The sequence below is a fragment of the Onychomys torridus genome, chromosome 21 (assembly GCF_903995425.1).
Source record: "Onychomys torridus chromosome 21, mOncTor1.1, whole genome shotgun sequence".
NCBI classification, from domain to species: Eukaryota; Metazoa; Chordata; class Mammalia; order Rodentia; family Cricetidae; genus Onychomys; species Onychomys torridus.
The window spans coordinates 10,951,598-10,970,879 of NC_050463.1; the positions used below are offsets into that span (position 1 = coordinate 10,951,598).

The 19,282-nt window shown below is 35.9% G+C and overlaps 1 pseudogene; it reads left to right on the forward strand.

Moving 5' to 3' along the window:
• The first annotated feature begins 17,694 nt into the window (after positions 1-17,694).
• On the forward strand, positions 17,695-18,736 carry LOC118571478 (annotated as a pseudogene).
• Positions 18,737-19,282: the final 546 nt, after the last annotated feature.

Here is a 19,282-nt window from a genome sequence, read left to right on the forward strand (position 1 = left end):
TATTCTGTTAATTTTAGCCCTGAGTTTGATTATGTCCTGTCATCTGCTCTTCCTGGTTGAGTTTGCTTCTTTTTGTTCTAGAGGTGTCAGGTATGCTATTAAGTCAATAGTATGAGATTTATCCAATTTTAATATGTAAGCATTTATGCTATGAACTTTCCTCTTAGAACTGCTTTCATTCCATAAGTTTCCATAAGTGTTCCATAAGTTTTAGTATGCTGTGCATTCATTTTCATTGACTTCTAGGGAGTCTTTTATTTTGTTATTTCTTCCTTGACTGAGTGGTAATTCAGTTGAGAGTTGTTCAATTTCCATGAGTTTGTAGGGTTTCTGTAGTTTGTGTTGTTAAATTCTAACTTTATCACATGGTGATCTGCTAAGATACAAGAAGTTATTCTGATTTTTTTTTTTGTAAGTGTGGAGATTGCTTTTGTGACCAAGTATGTAGTCAGTTTTAAAGAAGGTTCCATGAGGTGCCAAGAATGTATATATTCTTCCATGTTTGGGTGAAATGTTCTGTAGATATATGTTAAGTCCATTTGAGGTATAACATCTGTTAGTTCCCTTATTTCTCTGTTAGGTTTAAGTCTCCCACTCTTAATGTGTGATGTTTGATGTATGATTTAAACTTAGTAATGTGTCTTTTACAAAAGTAGATACTCTTGTATTTGGGGCATAGTTGTTCAGAATTGAGACTTCATCTTCTTGGATTTTTTCCTTCAATGAACATGAAATGTCCTTCTCCATCTCTTTTGATTAATTTTAGTTTGATGTCTATTTTGTTAGACATAGCCACATCAGTTTATTTCTTTAGTTCCATTTGATTGGGAAATCTTTTCCCAACACTCTACTCTAAGGTTGAAGTTGGAGTGTATTTCTTTTATGCAGCAAAAAGGTGGATCCTGTTTTGTACCCATTCTGCAAGGCTGTGTCTCTTTATAGGTGAACTGAGGCCCTTAATATTAAGAAATATTAATGACCAGTGATTGTTTATTCATATAATTTTTTGGTTTGGGCAGTGGTGGTTATAGTGTGTGTGTTTCCCTTCTTCAGATTTTGCTGGTGTGAGATTATCTATTGCCTGTGTTTTTGTGGATGCAACTAACCTTCTTGGGTGGGAATTTTCTTTCTAATACTCTCTGTACAGCTGTATTTATGGATAGGTATTGTTTAAATCTGGTTTTGTCATGTAATTCTTGATTTTTCTGTCTATGGTGATTGAAAGTTTTTCTTTCAATGGTTATAGTTGTCTGGGATGACATCCCTGGTCTCTTAATGTCTGTAAAGCATGTGTCCAGAACCTTTTGGCTTTCCGAATCTCCATAAGGAGTCATTTGTAATTCTGATAGGTCTGCCTTTATATGTTACTTGGCCTTTTTCCTTTGCAGCTCTTTGCTGCAAGCCATAGTAATATGAATAGGAATTCAGCTGACAATGGCAAAAGCCATTGACTGGAAAAATCAATGACTTTTCCAGAAGGAATCCTAAACTCAAGGAGTCTTGATGATGTTGGCTTTTGAATGTAATAGCTATTTTATGCATAAAATCTCTTGTGTGGTATCATAGCTTCCCCATTTGATTCTCTTCCCAAGAACTTCTAACAGTGTGGTTGGTCATTCACTGAGCACAGTTTCTCCTATACAAATGGGATATTTGGATAACATCCCCTAACTTCTTTTACAATACTCATACCATCAAAACCCTTTTTTTCAGGCCTTTATTCTCCTCTTTTAGCTCTAGATTCAGTAGTCTGCCTTTCAGTATTAACTGATCTTATTAACAAACATCTGGCCAGGGCCATCTCCAGCAAAAGTATTTTATCTGAGATACTTCTCAAACATCCAAGGACAGATTGCCCATAGATAAGCATTCAGACTATCTGGTAGTTCCTGAGGTAAGGTAAATATTTTCACTGAGACAATCACCAAAGCCAGGCAGATGCTTGGTACAAATCTTTGTTTCTTGTACAAAGTAAGCTTAATTATTTCTTTTTTCCATAGCCTAAATGTTATCCTTAGTTCTAAAGATTCCCTCATTAGCATTGACTAAGAACAAAAGGGCTTTTACAAGCCAGGTGCATCATTCTGTGTCATAGGTTGCCTAGCAACCCAGAAAAATTCCCTTGCCAACAGATAGGAAAGTGCTGCCTCAAGATAACCTTGAACTAGCAAATTCTTAATTCCTTTTACTTTCAACTTGGTTGACTAATTACCTTATTAACTAATGACATTTAGGAATGTAGTATTGCATATGGATCCCCCTTTTCCTTAATTTATTCTAGGTCCCTCTCCCTCTTATTTGACCTTTTCTCTTTAAGAGTTAAACCTTGAGTTAAAAAAAAGAAAACCCGACTGGCAGTGGTGGCACACACCTTTAATCCCAGCACTCATGAGGCAGAGGCAGGCGGATCTTTGTGAGTTCGAGGCCAGCCTGCTCTACCAAGCAAGATCTAGGAAAGGTGCAAAGCTACACAGAGAAACCCTGTCTCGAAAAACCAAAAAAAAAAAAAAAAGAAAAAAGAAAGAAAGAAAGAAAGAAAGAAAGAAAGAAAGAAAGAAAGAAAGAAAGAAAGAAAAGCCTGACAATCACTGCTTGGTGTAAACTCTTTTCTCCCTTTATGATCCTGAAAGAATTCAAGCCTTGTGACCTTGCTTTGGGCAGAGACTTGCTAATTGTATGTGTATATAAACTAGAACCTTCAGAGAGAAAAGGAGGAATAGAAGAGAGAATGAAGATGGAAAGAACTAAGAACAATGAGAGATGATCAAGAGAAAGGACAGAGAGGAGCTAAGTATGAGAACGGAAAAGAAGCAGGGTAGATAGAATTGACTTACAAGAATAAAGTGAGTGGACTAAAGAGCTTTGTGTGCTTATATTCATTTGATATCCTGCAGAGTAATGTTCCACTGCTGATAGCATCTTTTTTGGACCCTAGGAGAAAACTCCACCAGGCAGGTACTGGTGGGGAATTCAATAGCTCTGAACATTCTTTCTTTATTCTGTATATTTAGTGTTTTTATTATTTGGTGAGCGGATATTTTTTATCTAGTCCATTTGGTGTTCTTAAACTTCTACTACCTTCATAGGTATGTCCTACTTTTACCTTGGAAAAGTTTTCTTCTATGATTTTGTTGAATATATTTTCTGTGCCTTTGAGCTGGAATTCTTCTTCTATCCCTATTATTCTTAGGTTGTTGTTTTTTTTTTTTCATGGTGTCCCAGATTTTCTGGAAGTTTTTTGTTAAGTATTTGTTAGATTTAACATTTTCTTTGACCAATGAATCTATTTCCTCTATCATATCTCTAATGCCTAAGATTCTCTCTTTCATCTCTTGTATTCTGTTGGTTATGCTTGCATCTGTAGTTCCTATTTGTTTACCCAGATTTTGCATTTACAGAATTCTTTAGGTTTGTGATTTCTTTATTACCTCTATTTCAATTTTCAAGTGTTAGACTGTTTCAAATGTTTGACAGGTATTTTTTCTTAGCTTTCTTATGAGATTTATTGTTTTCTCCCAATTTTTTGTTTGTCCTTTTCTTGATTTCTTTAAGGAAATTTTTCATTTCCTTTTTAAGAGCCTCTATCATCTTCAAAAAGTTATTTTATGATCATTTCTTCTGCTTTATTTGTGTTGAGATATTCAGATCTTGCTGTTGTAGGAACACTGGGTTATGGCGGTGCCATATTTCACTTTACATTGTTGCATGTATTCTTACACTACTGTATACCTATCTAGGTTTGGGATAGTTATTCATACTGGTGCTGATTCTCACAATGTCATTGTTGGATCTGACCTTTGTTTCTTCAGTGTCTGTTTCCTTTATTGTATTTTGGCCTGAATAGCCAAGGGTTCTGGTGGTTAAATGGTCCTCAGTTCCAGTAGGGTTGTCTCAGCTAAGGCTTGGGTTTGGGTGCCTAAGTGAAGCATATCCCTCAGTTCTCTCATTCGTATGGGCTTTATTTGTGCTTTGGAGTGTGTTCTTCCAACTGGTATAGGTTGGGCTGTTGCCTATAGGTGCTGCTATTCTTCCAGCTGGTGTGGGTGGCCTTTGTGATTATAGAGTCTGCTGTTATTCCAACTGATATAGTTGGTGCTTGTGACTATAAGGGCTGCTGTTCTTCCAATTGGAGTAGGTGGTGCTTGTATAGGGGCTGCTGATGTTGTGGTGGATGATTGTCCAAGGGGAGGGTGATGGGGGCAGTAGCTTTGGATGGAAGAGTGGGTCATAGATGTTACAGCATACATAGAGTGTCAAGAGTGTTGGTACAGTCTGCCCACAGGTCTCTTACCTGTTGGCTGACTTGAAGCTGCATTTTTAAATTACTTTGAGAGTTTTAATTTGTGTGTGTGTGTGTGAGTGTGTGAGTGTGTGATGAGTGTGTGTGTGTGTGTGCATGTGCCTGCATGCCTAGAACATTTGTGGTGGTCAGAGGACAATATTCTGAAGTATTCTTCTTCCATAGATTGTACAGAAGGCTCTTACCTGCTGACACGTCTTACTGGTTGAGTTTGATAATTCTTTTTTTTTGGGGGGGGAGGTTCTCTGTGTAGTTTTGCTGTCTGTCCTGGATCTTTCTCTATAGACCAGGCTGGCCTTGAACTCACAGAGATTTACCTGGCTCTGCTTCTCTAGGCCGAAGTTCAAAGCATGTGCTACCACCGCCCAACTTGTATTTGATAATTCTTAAGACTAGGAATAATAGCCCATATTTTAACAAAAATTATTCTGGTTTCCAGTAAATATTTGTTTATTGATAGTGAAACTCACATAATGTAAACTCTTTAAATATTTACATATTTAGTTATTTTTAGAAATCAAAGTTTATGCATGCTTGGAAAACACTACCATAGAGCTACATCTACCAAACATTAGGCTGAATGATATTTCAGTGTACAAACTTGTTGGTTTATAGCATCCTAGGCTTCTTTCCTTAAAAATCTAATAGACCCTTCTTCTTGTGACACCCAAAAATATTTTGAGACTTACCTTCAGGATAATTCTGGTTGTTGGTTTCACTGATGGGCCTGACTCAGATTTGTATTGTTCATGGATGATGTTTGAAACCACATAAGCTAAAAAGAAGGAATGTTTTCTCTTTCTCTGCTGATATTAATGATGGCCAGAAGAATCTCTACCTCCTCCCCAAATATACACAGTCAGTGAATAGTAAGTGAACCTGCAAAATATACATAGAATTACTGCTTAATTTTATTACTTTCAAATTCTGTACATGGTCCTTTCCTGGCAGTGGAGAGATAGGATGTTTAAGTGTCCCTTTTTGCCCATATCTGAAGGTTGTGAGTTTTGTATCTGACAAGAGTTCCCTACTTGCTCTCTATAAGTAGATAATAATTTGGATATAACTTTTTTCAGTCCTGTTGTTTCATATAAAATATTGTCTTGAGTATCAAATGAATGAGTCCAAAGTACAGAAGTTATACAGAAGCAAAGCTTAAAATCTGAAAGCAATAGCCATTATGCATTTCAAGTGGCTTATCAAGAAGTCTACTTTCTGTTTCAGACTATAAGTTTTGGAACATAATGAAACATTTTGAAAATTGTTCATTTCTGCATTGTTGGGGCTCCAATGGAGCAACTTCTGAAAGAACAAAGAGATGGAATTTTCTACCATCCTATAGCTTTCAGAAGACAATTGAATTTTCTTAGGAAACATATGCACATATAAAACATAAACCACAATTTTCCCCACTCGAATAAAGGCTTACAAGTGAAGCAGATTGAATACCAGTGTAAGACAAGCATCAATGATGGCAGGAAATGTTTTGCACTGGAAAGCAATCTGGATGAAGTTGCTAACTAAGGCTAAGTGTCCCTTTCTGACTGATTTGTGGTATCCATTAAAAGATTTGTAATGTGATCAAAAGCAAGATAATAAGATATATTGAGTGAAAGTCATCTTTAAAAAAATGTACCAAATATATGATATCAGTATTATCTGAGTTAATGTTCATGTACTGATTCAAATTATGGCAGTCAAATTGCTCTGAAATAATAAATTTGATGGCTAAGCATTCAGTTTCAGAGCAGAGAGACCGGTTTGGACACCAAAGGAACCACATAATTTTACTGTGCAAGCCAATTGTAGTTCACCCAAATTACAAGGCAAGATGCAGGAACAAGAGATTAAATAGTAGCATCACACTGAATGGAGAGTGATATTTTTTGGTTCAGACTGAGAAAGTTAGATAAGAATGGTAATTAAATGCTGAGAGTCACATAGAATGTGGGCTGAAACCACAAAAATTAATGGCATTAAGTGGGACATGCCTAACTTCACCCCTTTCTCTGACTGCATTTTTGTCACCCTACATTGGGCCAATCTCTTTTACCCATTCAGGGTGTTCAATAATGGAAATTCTGTTTTAAAATGTTTTCTTTCTCTGGCCCTATTTTCCCCTTTAGTTTTGTGTTTGTTACATCTGTCTTTCTATGCTTCTCTCTTGTTCTCTTGTTTCCTCTCCTGAGATCTTCCTCAAGGGTTTTCTTAGAGTGTCACACTTGATATTTTTCATGAGTTTTCTGTAGTTCAAGAATCAGACCCCTGCAACCCAGAACCCATGCTGACATACTTTTCTGGTTAGTTGCTCTAAGCTATGCTAAATATCTTCCCTAATTATCAGAACTAGTGTTGTTTAGGTTTCAGTGGTCCAGTATCACATTGGAAAACCCTTATTCATATGCTTCTATAAAAACTGATAAACAAGTACATGCCAGTTCTCAATACTTTTTTTAAAAATTAGTTCTTTCATTTTTGAAATTATGAATGGTAATATAATTATATCACTTCTCACTTCTATTTCCTTTCTCCAAACCCTCCTATATACCTCTCCTTTCTCTTTTTTGAGTTCATAGCCTTTTTCATTAGTTTTGATTGCCTGAATCTATATCTATATCAATATCAATATCTAAATATACCTAAATATAACCTACCCAACCTGGGATGCACCATTTATTCTGTAATAAATATGTTTAATAGCTGATGAATACATGTTTTTTTTCAACAACTTATTTAGTATAAGCAATGGTGTTAAATTATATATGACTTTATATTATATATATAATGACTTATATAGAACAAAAGTTAAAATGGTCCCTCTTTTGTTTACTAATAAAAGAGAGAGTTATATAGCTAGAAGAAACATGGGCTCTCCTTATTCTGTAGTTCTAATCTCTCTCCACACACATTGTAACACACTGTAGTACTTTAATGAGAATGGTCCCCATAGGCATGGATAAGGTAAAATAGACATTATGAAGAGAAGACTAGAATTAACTGTGCCATTGTGGGGGGCCTTTCAAAGTTTTGAATGTGAATTTTGTAGGATGAGATAGCATTTAGACTAAAAGATTATAACCTTTAATCATAAACAAGAGATCAACCAGTTGGGGATGGGAATCAAAGACCCTAGTAACAGTCACACACAATCATGGGAATTCCATTGAAAAAGAAAAGAAAGAGTCCCAGAAAAGTGATGCTCTTTCTTTTCCTTTTGTTTGTATACGTGTGTGCATGTGTTTTTGTGACTATCCATTTTTATCTTATATGTATGTGCATTTAGAGGCAGTTGTCAATGTAAAGTGCCTTTCCAAATTGTTCACCACCTCATCTCTTGAGACATGATCTGTCACTGACCCTGGAGCTCACCAACTGGCTAGACTGGCTGGCCAGTGCTCTTCAGTGGCCTGCTGGTTGATCTTTTTTTCAATGATACATGTTTCGATAATTACCTCTTGTAATGAGTGTCATCATCCCTAGACACTTCATTTTAAGGTGTTTACTACCAGAGGTTATCAAAGGCTACTTGGGCCTGTAAAGTTTCCAAGATCTGGCAGGAGGCCCATAATCTTGACTTTCTTCTTGAGTAATTTCATTTATCCTTCAAACATTTGTATATGCCACAGATTTAATTCAGTCTTCTGCTAAGTCATTTTGTAAAGAGGTTGACAAAAGTACAAAACAGGACCAAGATTTTTGCTCATTATTTTTGCTTTGAAAAGAATAGCATTTTCATACGTTAAAATACAGATTTATTTTAAATTACACTATACTTGTTATTCTAACATAAATTATTCATCTCTATTAGTTTTATTATCTTACAAAATAAGAATCCATACATATTACCTACATAAATTAATTTTGAGGTCACTGATGATTTTTAATAGCAAAGCATTTGAAAAATATTCTTAGCTAATCTTGATCTTTTACAACATTTTCATATATATTGTGGAAATAGTCAAGTTCCACAAAACAAAAACAGAAATTGATTGCAATTTTTATTGTGACTGTATCTAGAACAGAGATCAATTTGAAGGATTGATTTTTTTTTTAATGTTAAAGTCTCCTGTTGAATTAAAATATTGTTTTGCTCTATTAGTTTCCTAACATTTCTCTTCATTTTTATGCTGGTTTCAGTGATACTGAATGTTTATAGTTTGATATTTAATATGATTATGAAAAAAATCTAATTTTACTTTATGCTTTCCATTCTGGCATTTAGATTGCAATTTAGGGTTACAATTAACTTTAATAAGTGAATAATAAGCTCAGTTACTTTGCTAAATCACCAAATAAGCATAAAACTTTAGTGCATTTTCTCCTTTCAGAATCAAGACTTCCGGCAATAATGACAAATTATTTATATATTTTTTGGTTTGGGACACTATTAATTATTTCTTTCACTAGTATTTTGTTTGGCCTAGTTTGGATAGAAATTGGCATAGTAGGTATACTTGTCTTGAACTTGGTTTCAAACAAGACATTGACAGTTATTACAGGTTTTTCTGTACCATCCCCTCACACTTTGAGGACAATTCTTTGCACTCCGTATTACTAAAAGATTTTACCATGAATGAATGTCTGAAATCATATGCTTTATGTACTTTCCTGGCATGATTATAGAATATGTTTTTTTAGTAAAGTGGCTTATTATTGTGATTGACTTTTTTAGAAATACTAATCCACCATCTAACAGAATCTTTTATAGGATTAAACTAATGTTTGAAGTACCTTTGCATATTTTTGCATTAGTTGTTGAACATTATTTTAGGAATACTGTTATGAATGGCATTAGTCTAAGAATTTTCTCTCAAATATGAGTATATATTGATGCATTTGTGAAATGTTTTTTTTTCTTTTTATATTATATTATTTTATTTTATTTTGTTAGGACAAGTATCATGAGCAAAAAGGTAGATATATGCAATTTATATTTTACTAACAAAAGTTTTATGTTACTATGTAGAGGATCATCACACAAGGTTCCCACTTCATTTTCCTAACTACAGTTCTAAGCTTATCTCTCTGAACCTGTTCACCTGTTCAACATATGTAGAGAGCTGCGTGCAGCCGCACCTTAAAGATGGTGCTGGCTTCCGCCCTCTGCCCTCCCGACTGCAAGTGCACGAAGTGGTAAACAAATCCTTATTTGGCTGTGGCTGGAACTGAGTGTTGCTTGTGTTTGCATGGACCAATGGACAGTGCCCACGTGGCTGCTCAGGGTTGGCAGCCCATGCCTACTTAAGGGCTGGGAGAGGCTCGCCTGGTGAGAGACATCGCTTGTAACAAGGTCCTGAATAAACTGCTTAAAGAAGAGCTCTGGTGTTGTGTCATCATCCTTGCTGGTCGAGGCGGGCGCAACAAACATATCTTAGCCAAAGGTTGAGTCCAGTCTTTAATAGTAGTATCTGATTTGAGAGTTAGATCCTGGTGGAGACTTTCTAGCTGCAGGACATATCAAGGTGGTGTCTCTGTGATGTCTCCAAAAGACCTGATGCCAAGAGCAATGCATTGCTCTTGGTTACAGTGTATATACCATTAAGTGGGTGTCACAGAATTCTCTGCTTAATCAGTTGTGTGTCTGGTTATCTTGAATAAATGATGTCACTGAGTTTTACTCTTGGGCTCTGCTTATACATGCTGTTAAGTGAAGTGTTGAACATTCTCTGATTAAACAGTCTTGTGTCTGGTTATCTTGAGTAAGTAATGTCACTGGGTTTTGATTATCAGGTACAACCTTGGTGTAGTAGAGTTCCTGACTAAGCTGTTTCTATATGTACAGAAGATGATTTTTATTATGCTCATCACACCAATACTGGTCTAGAATTCATAATCTCCCTGCTAAATGGTGGCATTAAAGACACTTTCCAGCAAACCTGTTTCCCTAGTTTTTATATTTCTTTCTAAGATTTTTTTCTTTTCATCTCTTTCTGTTTCTATCTTGGATTTTTAAAACAGGCTGTGTGTGTTTGTGTGTGTGTGTGTGTGTGTGTGTGTGTGTGTGTGTGTGTAGCTCAGGCTGGCCTTAAACTAATGATCTACCTGTCTCAGCTTCCTGTGTTATGGGATTACAGGCATGCACTACCATTTTGGCCGAGCTGATGTTAACAATTAAGCACAATTGACTCTTGTGGCCACTGAAGTAAATTTCTTTATAGAAGTATTTATTATTCATCCATTGTCTTTAAAAGTTATTATTCATGTCATAAAAATTTATATTTTATGCATAATGATTTTATATCATATATTACCTTGAATAGTATGTTTAATATTTGTAAGCTTGTTGGATATTCCTCTTCTTAAAAATACTTAGTTTTTGTTTTATTTTAATTAATTTTTTATTGCTGTTTTTCCTTTGTTTTTATTTTTGTTGGCTTTTTTCAGAGACAGTGTTTCCCTATTTAACAGTTTTGGCTGACATGGAACTCACTTTGTAAACCAAGCAGGCCTCAAACTCAGAGAGATGAAACTGCCTCTGCCTCCTGAGTGCTGAAATGAGAATTATAAGCCAGTACACCTGGTTCTTACTTAATTTTTCTATTATTTCTTTTAGAGGTTTATTTGTTACTAATTACTTTTTCATAATTTTATAAAATTTCATTCTTTCATTTTCATTGAGTATGGACTTTAACATTAATAACTCTTTTCTTTCTTCATACCAAAAGTATTAAAATTTTTCTTTTGATTCTATTGTTTCTATAACAGAGTTGGACAGAGAAGGGCTTTCAGGAAGGGATAACTTACACTGAAGTTCTTTGTAAAATCCATATAGAAATATAGTATTTTAGAAACTTCATATATACATATATGTATATAATCATGTGAAAAAAAGTTTAATTAGAATTGCCCTGCATGAGGGGTGATGCTCTTCTCAGCAGCCATAGTCTGTCTAATAAAATAATAAGCCAAATATCAAGTGTGGGATACTTCCCCTTAAGTTGTAGGTCAGGAGTTTCTCAGAGAGTGTACCCATCACCCCACCCCACCCCCCAAAAAAATAGAGTATTGAATTTGCTCTGGTTTGCCCACCAGACTTTCATGGTAAGATCTTAATGTTGATGGTATTATACACTTTGGTCACTAAACAGGGAAAACTCAAATTAGTATTGTCCAGGAAGCTTCCCTCTTGCTGATTAGCTTTCATAGAACTGAAAGATGTTTTGTAAGCTGCTGGATGAAAAACCATTTGTGGGCTTACCCATTCATGAACCGTGTGAACTGCAATAATGACTGACATGCCAAGACATGCCCATGGCTATAACAATGACATCAAGATTATGGGGGAAAAAAACCCACTTCTTAATTGTACTTAAGGTCCACTCCACAGGAGCAAACACATGCTTCATTATAATGTAAATATGACAAAAAAAAATCTGTGGTTAGGGAGGTAACAGGCCCAGGGATGAAACTCGTATTCTTCTTCTAAATATATATAGTATCAAACTGCCATGCAAATTACTGTCTCTATACACAGAGATCAGAGAATCTTTCACACTTCATCAGAGAAGTAAATGTGTGCTATGGATTGTGAATGCAGAAAATCATAATTATTCAAAGTACTGAGAATAAGTTAGAGTTGTAAGTACCTGGGTCTCCTATTTCAAAGCTCAGGCTTTTAGTACTCAAGTTGCCCAGGAATAAAACACTAGACATGCTATTCCTCATCTATTCTTGATTTTTATCTGAGTAGAGTAAAGGAACACTTTCTATTCTCCATCTTTGCAGTCTTGTCAAATTTATTGTTAAATACATTTGAGTTCAACTGTTAACATCTGACTATTTTATATTGAAATTTATGTTCATTTTAAAATCTGCCAAGTGGTCAGTTCTAAAAACATGCACACAAGCAAAATTATACAGACTGACACAGGTTTTAGTTTAACTTATATGATATTAGGAAAATCATGTATATGTATATATATATATATATATATATATATATATGTATGTGTGTGTGTGTGTGTGTGTGTGTGTGTGTGTGTGTGTACAAATGCAATACAATTACTGAGAAAAGAGGTCCCAGGTTTGAAAGAGAGAAATAAAGAGTATATGGAAGGGTTTGGAGGGAAGAAATGGAAGAGATAGATGTTATAAATTATAATCTCAAAATAGTTTATACTTTTCATTGGTTTAAATTCTTCAGTGGAAGAACTTATTTAAACCTTAAGTCAGACAATTTAAATATATGCAAATTTATTATTAAATTTGTTTAATATTATTTTAGTAACTGTCTATTTTCTTCCATGCTGTTTTATTGGCATATTTGCTGCATATTATGTTTTAAGGGTTGTAGAAATAACGTAAGCCTTGAATGATCCTTTTTTCCTGTAAGAACTGTTTGTTTTCTTCCCAATTTTTATTTATTTTCTGAAGGAGGATTAGTCTCTATTAGAGACTATTTAGTTTATAAGCTGTTCATTACAAGAAAAACAACCAGTGACATCCTTTTTGCTTTTTGTATTAACATGTGTCTGTATTTTCTATAGTTACCTCAATCTTAGTAGATGTATTTTAGAAAATCTAATAATGGTCTAATAAAAAGATTCTGTGTTTTCATTGATCTAATATTTAAATATTCTAGGATGCAATTTACCATGTTTCAAGGTAGTAATAATTTATTGTTTGTCTTAGTATTTATTATTACAACATTTAACTGCATTCAAGAAGTTTTTTGTTTATTTTGAGTTATTTATGATAGCAAGGCCAATATTTCTTTAAATTATATCTAGAGGGAGAATTATATTAAGACCACATCATTAAAGAAGATTTTTATCAGCTGTTGTGCATAATTCATTTAATATTTGGCTCAATGTTTCTAGTTTTATACCCTCTATATCACAGTGGTAAAAATATGAGTGGTGATGTGCTGAGAATGGCTTTAAATTCGTGGCTTGATTTCTTGTCAGCTGAGTAACATTGAACTTGCTGACTGAATTCTGAGCTCTAGTTTATAAGGTTCCTACTTGAGAATAAAGAATGTCTTTCTTATGATATTACTCATTTAACAAAATATAAACTTTTAAATATTTTATGGATTTTTAATTCCTAGTTTTATAATGAAGGAGTCACCATATTATACGTTATTTAAGAGAGGAACTTAGTATAGGAATTTTTTTCTTTTTGGATGTGGATCATCTGAACACACATTTTCATATAGCATACCCATAGCAACCTCCATCTCCAGCTACCTCTTATATATTTCAAAAGCACATGCATGCATGTTCAACTATTCTGTAACTCCATATGAATAGAGCTTACTTTTTGTCATGTTCAGCTTTATGTTTAGATTATTTTGATATTGTGTCTGCACTTTAATAATTTTGTCTCCTGCAGTAGTTATCATGGTTGTCTACAAATAATGGTCAGTAATGAAAATACTAAATTAAGCAGAACCAAAGTGATATTGAAATACATTATTTGTAATATAAAATGGCTTGAAAATCTTAATGAGCCATTCACAAAAGAAGCAAATTTAATTTTGTGTGAACCATTGCTCTCTGGTGGCTCATGTAGACTATTATGGTCTTTCTGAAGGTGAACAAATTTTCATATTTAATAATTTCTTTTTTTTTTTTTAAGATGTAGGACTAGTGGGTAAACTAGTAGGTAGCTTCCTTAATTTGAAGACTGGGATATCATCTGACTATTTTCATAATTTTAATACCTCAGAATTTTGATGGAGTATGCAGAGGTTATTGCTATTAAATCTTCCCTAGACATCCCAAAGAAAGATCACTTGTAACTGAGAAAAGTGTACCTATTTGATGGTACTATATGCTTATTTTCTTACACCTTTCTGAATATCCCAAAGTGTGCCCTTTCTTTTATTTAAAAAAAATAAAAGATGCAATGATTTTATTGTATTTTTACCTATTTATTTTTTGTTGTTTTAATTTTATTTTATTAACATTTTTACATTTATTTTACATACCAACCACAGTTTCCCCTTCCTCCTCCTCTCCCCTCCCATCCTGTCCCTCTGACTCTCACCTACCCACTCCCATTCACTACTCTTCAGTCTCCCTTCAGAAAGGGATTATCCTCCCATGGACTTGAACAAAGCATGGCATTTCAAAGTTTGAACTAGAACAGAGCTCCTCCCCCTGCATAAAGGCCCAGTGAAGTAAGCCAGTATGGGAAACAGGTTCACAAAAGACATTATGCTACACTTCTAATTGCTAAGTATCTTTCAGTGTTTTTAAGATCCTTCTTTTCAAAATACCATAGCATATCATTTTTACCCATGGCTGTGCCTACATGCATGTTGCACAACCATTGCTTCAGAAAGTTGAAAAAAATTAGTATACACAGTTTTGTCTCATTCGGTGTATTCACCAGACTCTTGCCAACCAACCCCTTCTTCTTCAAGCAAACTACAACAGAAAGAAAAAAATTGGTGGAGGGAAGGGAAAAATTCTTCCACAGGCAGCAGAATACAGAAAATGTACCTCATGAGTTTGTTGAATCCTAAAACAGAAAACTTCAAATTTCAGAAATAAACAAATTCATATCTAGTTGGCAATACTGCATTGATTGTAATGGTTCCTATTTTTATTAATAAATATGCATATGAGCTTTGTTATAATGACTTCTACCAACCTAATGTAAGTACAAGGGACATCACCAAATACTAAACTAAGAATTCCTTTAATTACACCAATCAGAAAGCCAGAGAAAACAAATAACTTGCCTCCAAACTTTGTAGTTTTGTTGGTACAAAAAGCTGTATTTATATGTTATCCAGTGTTTTTGATTAATTGTTCTTAAAAGCCAACATCTCAGCATTTGGCAAAAACTGAATTTCCTGGTTTGGCAGCAGACTTAATGATAGGAATTCTAGCCCTGCTCCCAAGACCATGCACGCCCTGGCAAGACACATCCGGGCCATAAATCCTTTGTAATCCTTGTGCTTTGTGATCACATAATCTATGCCAATGTATGGCTTAGCCATATGGGTACATATGAGCATGGGGTGTTAGTGGTTGTATCCACAAAAGGCAGATTCCATGTACCCTCCCCACTCTCTGCACGTCTCTCCAACAGGCCTGATCACATCCTTTCCTGTCCCTCCCTTCTCCTAATAAAGGGAGGTTTTGTTGTGCCTCTTGACTTTTCCTTGCAGGGTAATCAGTGCCACATAAAACCAACACTTCCTATTTGTAAACTATTCACTGTTACTGTGGGTGGAAAAACAACAAAAATAGAACTTGTGATATAATTGCTGAAAGTACCTACTAGGTTCTCATTTTCTTTGATACTATGAATTTTTATAATAACCTTTGGGATCAAAGAACTAAAAGATATATCCCAGTGTTGTCATGTGTAGAGGAGGCAGGATCAGGTTGGTGGCAATCAATGAAGTCTTAAGGCCTTAAAGGTTTATCTATCAATTATCTTTCCAAAGTTCAGCTATTTTTCTGAACAAAGTACAATGATGGAGTGTAGGACAGGATAAAAATGCCTACCTCCTGGAAACTACTCAGGAATCCCTCATTAGCTTTACAAAAGGCACAGGAAAGTGTGACAGTGTTGCTGGGACTGTTTGCCTTTGTTTTTCACATCTCTTCCTCTCACTCATCTGTCTTCATTTTGTGTATCTTCAAAATCTGTGTGACCTCTAATCTTCATTATTGTGACTCCTTTTACAAGCTTAGTTTGTTCTCATCTGAATTTGATTTGAAAATCACCCAAGACAGATCCTCTCTCTATATCTGTTCTGTGTTCTGGAGGACCAGGAAGAGAGTGATTGAATAAGACACTGGGGTCTTTCCTCCCCCCACCCCCAAGAATGTTTGTCCACATGGTTCTCAATATAGCAATTAAGATGAAAATCAGCTTTAAGCTAACTAGAATATTCCATGATCCATGAATATTGTTAGACAATTTATTTCCTAAAGATTTTATAAAATGAATGATCTTTATGTCTTTATTAGGAAATGATAGTAAAATTGCAAGATGAGTTATATGTAAGCAAATATTCCAAAAAATGTTTGTATTAGAATCATTTTCAGAAGAAATTGCATTTAAAATGCTCATTGTATATGATCACTTTCTTATATATTGTATTTTATCTTTAAATAGCACTGCAAATGCTTTTAGGTTAGAGAAAACAGTGAAGAGCAAGAACTACTTCTTTTTTATTTGACAGACTTGGCAAGGCAATAATAATCAGGCATGTTCAAAACTGCACTGGTTTAGTTTAATCAAGTGCATTGTTTCTCATACCTGGTCAAGTAATTAGTGGTACCTCTGTGGCACGAATATTTTGCAGAGGTCAGCTATTCAATTATCACATAAATAAGCTATGCCTTCCTGAGCAGAAAGTCAAAAAGGTCCCAGAAGGGCATAACCCAGTAGATTTTATTGTTCATAGCTTCTTATCAGATGCCTATTTTATATGAAAATGAATGATTTTATCTCATATCTACTCCTCTAAGTAGTGAAATAAAATCATTTTAGGCAAAATGATAATGTTTACTATTTTTGATAATATTTTACTATTTGACCGGAGTCTTAGGTGTCTTGCTACAAATTTTCTTTTATCTTAGAGTCAGATGATATTTATTGCTACTTGCTTCTTTTAGGAAGGTTTTGATTGCACTCCAAGTCATAGCAATGTAAAATCATAAGGTTAGACATACAAATGTATGGGGGTATGTCAACATTTTGACCCACTTCTCAGTGTTCATATACTGTTTCGCTTAATGCAGCTCATGCTTTGTTTTGACAGTCTTATAACTGCTGATTCACACTGAGATTTTAATCCAAACAACTAGTAATTTTACAGTGCAAACTCAATTTAATTACCATTCTTTCAGATCTGACTCTATGACTAATAAATCTTTAGTCTCTTAATTCTGAACCTTATTAGTGCGTTTCAGTGCCTTTAAAATCTTTATCAAATTTACAGATAAGGAATCAAGACAAAGAAATTGGTGCTGGAGAGATGGCTCAGAAGTTAAGAGCACTGTCTGTTCTTCCAAAGGACCTCGGTTGAATTCCCAGCACCCCCATGGCAACTCATAACTAAATTCTAAAGGATCCAACACCCTCACACAGGTACACATGCAAGCTAAATACCAATGCTCATTTAAAAAAATAAAAAATAAAAATGAGGGAGAGATCCCGATGGCTGGAGGCATCTGAGGGGCGGACAGTGGCGGCGGTGGCAAGGGCAGCGGGGCTGGGACTGGAACAGCTGCTGCGCGGACCAACCAGGCTCACGGGCTTCTGCCCACAGGCCGCGCGCAATGACCAGGTCAACCATGCAGCCACATGGACGCCAGACTGGGCGAGGGCGAGACAGACTTACATGTGTGGGGAAAACTGACCAGAAACACTTCTGAATTAAGAGCTTGGGTTAATTGTGTGGTTAAAAGTGTGGAAAGCACTGAGACCTGAAGAAGAGTGAACTTGACCAGCTGCGGCAGGAGGCCAAGCAACTGAAGAACCAGATTAGAGATGCTCGTAAAGCATGTGCAGATCTGACTCTTTCTCAGATCACAAACAACATTGATCAAGTGGGAAGAATCAAAATGCGAACCAGAAGAACGCTGAGGGGGCATCTGGCCAAAATTTATGCCATGCATTGGGGCACAGACTGAAGGTTCTTTGTCAGCGCCTCTAAGGATGGAAACCTCATCATCTGGGACAGCTACACCACAAACAAGGTTCATGCCATCCCTCTGTGCTTTTCTTGGGTCATGACTTGTGCATATGCTCCTTCTGGGAATTATTTGGCCTGTGGTGGCCTGGATAATATCTGTTCCATTTACAATCTGAAAACCCATGAAGGGAATGTGCGCGTGAGTCGTGAGCTGGCAGGACATGCAGGTTATCTGTACTGTTGCTGGTTCCTGGATGACAATCAGATAGTCACCAGCTCTGGAGACATCACATGTGCCCTGTGGGACATTGAGACCGGCCAGCAGACAACGACATTTACTGGGCACACTGGAGATGTCATGAGCCTGTCTCTCCCTCCTGACACCAGACTGTTTGTCTCTGGTGCTTGTGATGCTTCAGCCAAGCTCTGGGATGTCGTAGAAGGGATGGGCCGGCAGACCTTTACAAGACACGAGTCTGACATCAATGCCATATTTTTCTTTCCCAATGGCAATGCCTTTGCCACTGGCTTAGACGATGCTATGTGTGTGCTGGCTGTTTGACTTCCATGCAGAACAGGAGCTCATGACCTTCTCTCATGACAACATCATCTGCGGGATCACACCTGTTTCCTTCTCCAAGAGTGGCTGACTCCTCCTTGCTGGGTATGATGACTTCAACTGCAATGTCTGGGATGCACTCAAAGCTGACAGAGCAGGTGTTTCAGCTGGACATGACAACCACGTTAGCTGCTTGGGGGTAACTGACGATGGCATGGCTGTAGCAACAGGGTTCTGGGACAGCATCCTCAAGATCTGGAACGAAGGCTAGTAGGTGGATACCATGATGACTGGAAGACCATTCCAACCTTGAAGCGTTACAGTAATAGCACATCCTATCCAACCATACTAACATGGACACCCACACCTCCCCTCAGAACTTCAAAAGGGCAAGATCTTTATTTCCTTCACTTATTGCTGAAACCAAGAACACAACTCCCATTAATAGAAGGATCTCTGTGCTGTAAAGTACAACAAATTGTGCATTCCTTTCGGGGCCAATGTCTTTTTTTTTTTTTTTTTTGTCTTGGGTAAATTTTAAAAGGAAATACTACAATAAGAATTTTAACCAGAAGGTTAAGAGAGAGAGAGAGAGAGGGAGAGAGAGAGAAAGAGAGAGAGAGAGAGAGAGAGAAAGAGAGAGAGAGAGAGAGAGAGAGAGAGAGAGAGAGAGAGAGAGAAAGGCAAAAATAGAGTAGAGCCTCACAGCCTGCAGGGACTTGTGTTTAAAAAAAAAAAAAAAAAAAAAAAAAAAAAAAACAGAAATTTTAATAGGTAGCGATGGTGGCGAACACCTTGAATCCCACCACCAAGAGGC